The following is a 5,000-nucleotide window of genomic DNA, read 5'->3' on the forward strand; positions in this document are numbered from 1 at the left end:
ACAGGGCTGGATGGGGCTTTCGTATAGCAGGGACGGTGCTGCCTCACGCTTCGCTCGCTGTTCGCCGCTCGCCGCTCGCTCGCGCAGCCAAAAATGACCAGTTTTGGCCCGTTTTTGGGCTGTTTTGGCCTGTTTATGGTCCGTTCTTGCGTGGTGCGGTGACCGTCGTGAGCGGAGCAAAACGTCAGCCATCTCAGCACCCTGGAACCCCCCGGGTGGCACAGGGCTGGATGGGGCTTTCGTATATAGCAGGGACGGTGCTGCCTCTCGCTTCGCTCGCTGTCCGCCGCTCGCCGCTCGCTCGCGCAGCCAAAAATGGCCAGTTTTGGCCCGTTTTTGGGCCGTTTTGGCCAGTTTTTGGCCTGTTCTTGCATTGCGCGGTGACCGTCGAGAGCGGAGCAAAACGTCAGCCATCTCAGCACCCTGGAACCCCCCGGGTGGCACAGGGCTGGATGGGGCTTTCGTATAGCAGGGACGGTGCTGCCTCTCGCTTCGCTCGCTGTCCGCCGCTCGCCGCTCGCTCGTGCAGCCAAAAATGGCCAGTTTTGGCCCGTTTTTGGGCCGTTTTGGCCAGTTTTTGGCCTGTTCTTGCATTGCGCGGTGACCGTCGAGAGCGGAGCAAAACGTCAGCCATCTCAGCACCCTGGAACCCCCCGGGTGGCACAGGGCTGGATGGGGCTTTCGTATAGCAGGGACGGTGCTGCCTCTCGCTTCGCTCGCTGTCCGCCGCTCGCCGCTCGCTCGTGCAGCCAAAAATGGCCAGTTTTGGCCCGTTTTTGGGCCGTTTTGGCCAGTTTTTGGCCTGTTCTTGCATTGCGCGGTGACCGTCGAGAGCGGAGCAAAACGTCAGCCATCTCAGCACCCTGGAACCCCCCGGGTGGCACAGGGCTGGATGGGGCTTTCGTATAGCAGGGACGGTGCTGCCTCTCGCTTCGCTCGCTGTCCGCCGCTCGCCGCTCGCTCGTGCAGCCAAAAATGGCCAGTTTTGGCCCGTTTTTGGGCCGTTTTGGCCAGTTTTTGGCCTGTTCTTGCATTGCGCGGTGACCGTCGAGAGCGGAGCAAAACGTCAGCCATCTCAGCACCCTGGAACCCCCCGGGTGGCACAGGGCTGGATGGGGCTTTCGTATAGCAGGGACGGTGCTGCCTCTCGCTTCGCTCGCTGTCCGCCGCTCGCCGCTCGCTCGTGCAGCCAAAAATGGCCAGTTTTGGCCCGTTTTTGGGCCGTTTTGGCCAGTTTTTGGCCTGTTCTTGCATTGCGCGGTGACCGTCGAGAGCGGAGCAAAACGTCAGCCATCTCAGCACCCTGGAACCCCCCGGGTGGCACAGGGCTGGATGGGGCTTTCGTATAGCAGGGACGGTGCTGCCTCTCGCTTCGCTCGCTGTCCGCCGCTCGCCGCTCGCTCGTGCAGCCAAAAATGGCCAGTTTTGGCCCGTTTTTGGGCCGTTTTGGCCAGTTTTTGGCCTGTTCTTGCATTGCGCGGTGACCGTCGAGAGCGGAGCAAAACGTCAGCCATCTCAGCACCCTGGAACCCCCCGGGTGGCACAGGGCTGGATGGGGCTTTCGTATAGCAGGGACGGTGCTGCCTCTCGCTTCGCTCGCTGTCCGCCGCTCGCCGCTCGCTCGTGCAGCCAAAAATGGCCAGTTTTGGCCCGTTTTTGGGCCGTTTTGGCCAGTTTTTGGCCTGTTCTTGCATTGCGCGGTGACCGTCGAGAGCGGAGCAAAACGTCAGCCATCTCAGCACCCTGGAACCCCCCGGGTGGCACAGGGCTGGATGGGGCTTTCGTATAGCAGGGACGGTGCTGCCTCTCGCTTCGCTCGCTGTCCGCCGCTCGCCGCTCGCTCGTGCAGCCAAAAATGGCCAGTTTTGGCCCGTTTTTGGGCCGTTTTGGCCAGTTTTTGGCCTGTTCTTGCATTGCGCGGTGACCGTCGAGAGCGGAGCAAAACGTCAGCCATCTCAGCACCCTGGAACCCCCCGGGTGGCACAGGGCTGGATGGGGCTTTCGTATAGCAGGGACGGTGCTGCCTCTCGCTTCGCTCGCTGTCCGCCGCTCGCCGCTCGCTCGTGCAGCCAAAAATGGCCAGTTTTGGCCCGTTTTTGGGCCGTTTTGGCCAGTTTTTGGCCTGTTCTTGCATTGCGCGGTGACCGTCGAGAGCGGAGCAAAACGTCAGCCATCTCAGCACCCTGGAACCCCCCGGGTGGCACAGGGCTGGATGGGGCTTTCGTATAGCAGGGACGGTGCTGCCTCTCGCTTCGCTCGCTGTCCGCCGCTCGCCGCTCGCTCGTGCAGCCAAAAATGGCCAGTTTTGGCCCGTTTTTGGGCCGTTTTGGCCAGTTTTTGGCCTGTTCTTGCATTGCGCGGTGACCGTCGAGAGCGGAGCAAAACGTCAGCCATCTCAGCACCCTGGAACCCCCCGGGTGGCACAGGGCTGGATGGGGCTTTCGTATAGCAGGGACGGTGCTGCCTCTCGCTTCGCTCGCTGTCCGCCGCTCGCCGCTCGCTCGTGCAGCCAAAAATGGCCAGTTTTGGCCCGTTTTTGGGCCGTTTTGGCCAGTTTTTGGCCTGTTCTTGCATTGCGCGGTGACCGTCGAGAGCGGAGCAAAACGTCAGCCATCTCAGCACCCTGGAACCCCCCGGGTGGCACAGGGCTGGATGGGGCTTTCGTATAGCAGGGACGGTGCTGCCTCTCGCTTCGCTCGCTGTCCGCCGCTCGCCGCTCGCTCGTGCAGCCAAAAATGGCCAGTTTTGGCCCGTTTTTGGGCCGTTTTGGCCAGTTTTTGGCCTGTTCTTGCATTGCGCGGTGACCGTCGAGAGCGGAGCAAAACGTCAGCCATCTCAGCACCCTGGAACCCCCCGGGTGGCACAGGGCTGGATGGGGCTTTCGTATAGCAGGGACGGTGCTGCCTCTCGCTTCGCTCGCTGTCCGCCGCTCGCCGCTCGCTCGTCGCAGCCAAAAATGGCCAGTTTTGGCCCGTTTTTGGGCCGTTTTGGCCAGTTTTTGGCCTGTTCTTGCATTGCGCGGTGACCGTCGAGAGCGGAGCAAAACGTCAGCCATCTCAGCACCCTGGAACCCCCCGGGTGGCACAGGGCTGGATGGGGCTTTCGTATAGCAGGGACGGTGCTGCCTCTCGCTTCGCTCGCTGTCCGCCGCTCGCCGCTCGCTCGTGCAGCCAAAAATGGCCAGTTTTGGCCCGTTTTTGGGCCGTTTTGGCCAGTTTTTGGCCTGTTCTTGCATTGCGCGGTGACCGTCGAGAGCGGAGCAAAACGTCAGCCATCTCAGCACCCTGGAACCCCCCGGGTGGCACAGGGCTGGATGGGGCTTTCGTATAGCAGGGACGGTGCTGCCTCTCGCTTCGCTCGCTGTCCGCCGCTCGCCGCTCGCTCGTGCAGCCAAAAATGGCCAGTTTTGGCCCGTTTTTGGGCCGTTTTGGCCAGTTTTTGGCCTGTTCTTGCATTGCGCGGTGACCGTCGAGAGCGGAGCAAAACGTCAGCCATCTCAGCACCCTGGAACCCCCCGGGTGGCACAGGGCTGGATGGGGCTTTCGTATAGCAGGGACGGTGCTGCCTCTCGCTTCGCTCGCTGTCCGCCGCTCGCCGCTCGCTCGCGCAGCCAAAAATGGCCAGTTTTGGCCCGTTTTTGGGCCGTTTTGGCCAGTTTTTGGCCTGTTCTTGCATTGCGCGGTGACCGTCGAGAGCGGAGCAAAACGTCAGCCATCTCAGCACCCTGGAACCCCCCGGGTGGCACAGGGCTGGATGGGGCTTTCGTATAGCAGGGACGGTGCTGCCTCTCGCTTCGCTCGCTGTCCGCCGCTCGCCGCTCGCTCGTGCAGCCAAAAATGGCCAGTTTTGGCCCGTTTTTGGGCCGTTTTGGCCAGTTTTTGGCCTGTTCTTGCATTGCGCGGTGACCGTCGAGAGCGGAGCAAAACGTCAGCCATCTCAGCACCCTGGAACCCCCCGGGTGGCACAGGGCTGGATGGGGCTTTCGTATAGCAGGGACGGTGCTGCCTCTCGCTTCGCTCGCTGTCCGCCGCTCGCCGCTCGCTCGTGCAGCCAAAAATGGCCAGTTTTGGCCCGTTTTTGGGCCGTTTTGGCCAGTTTTTGGCCTGTTCTTGCATTGCGCGGTGACCGTCGAGAGCGGAGCAAAACGTCAGCCATCTCAGCACCCTGGAACCCCCCGGGTGGCACAGGGCTGGATGGGGCTTTCGTATAGCAGGGACGGTGCTGCCTCTCGCTTCGCTCGCTGTCCGCCGCTCGCCGCTCGCTCGTGCAGCCAAAAATGGCCAGTTTTGGCCCGTTTTTGGGCCGTTTTGGCCAGTTTTTGGCCTGTTCTTGCATTGCGCGGTGACCGTCGAGAGCGGAGCAAAACGTCAGCCATCTCAGCACCCTGGAACCCCCCGGGTGGCACAGGGCTGGATGGGGCTTTCGTATAGCAGGGACGGTGCTGCCTCTCGCTTCGCTCGCTGTCCGCCGCTCGCCGCTCGCTCGCGCAGCCAAAAATGGCCAGTTTTGGCCCGTTTTTGGGCCGTTTTGGCCAGTTTTTGGCCTGTTCTTGCATTGCGCGGTGACCGTCGAGAGCGGAGCAAAACGTCAGCCATCTCAGCACCCTGGAACCCCCCGGGTGGCACAGGGCTGGATGGGGCTTTCGTATAGCAGGGACGGTGCTGCCTCTCGCTTCGCTCGCTGTCCGCCGCTCGCCGCTCGCGCAGCCAAAAATGGCCAGTTTTGGCCCGTTTTTGGGCCGTTTTGGCCAGTTTTTGGCCTGTTCTTGCATTGCGCGGTGACCGTCGAGAGCGGAGCAAAACGTCAGCCATCTCAGCACCCTGGAACCCCCCGGGTGGCACAGGGCTGGATGGGGCTTTCGTATAGCAGGGACGGTGCTGCCTCTCGCTTCGCTCGCTGTTCGCCGCTCGCCGCTCGCTCGCGCAGCCAAAAATGGCCAGTTTTGGCCCGTTTTTGGGCTGTTTTGGCCAGTTTTTGGCCTGTTCTTGCGTGGTGCGGTG

The sequence above is a fragment of the Musa acuminata genome, unplaced genomic scaffold, assembly GCF_036884655.1.
Source record: "Musa acuminata AAA Group cultivar baxijiao unplaced genomic scaffold, Cavendish_Baxijiao_AAA HiC_scaffold_189, whole genome shotgun sequence".
NCBI classification, from domain to species: Eukaryota; Viridiplantae; Streptophyta; class Magnoliopsida; order Zingiberales; family Musaceae; genus Musa; species Musa acuminata.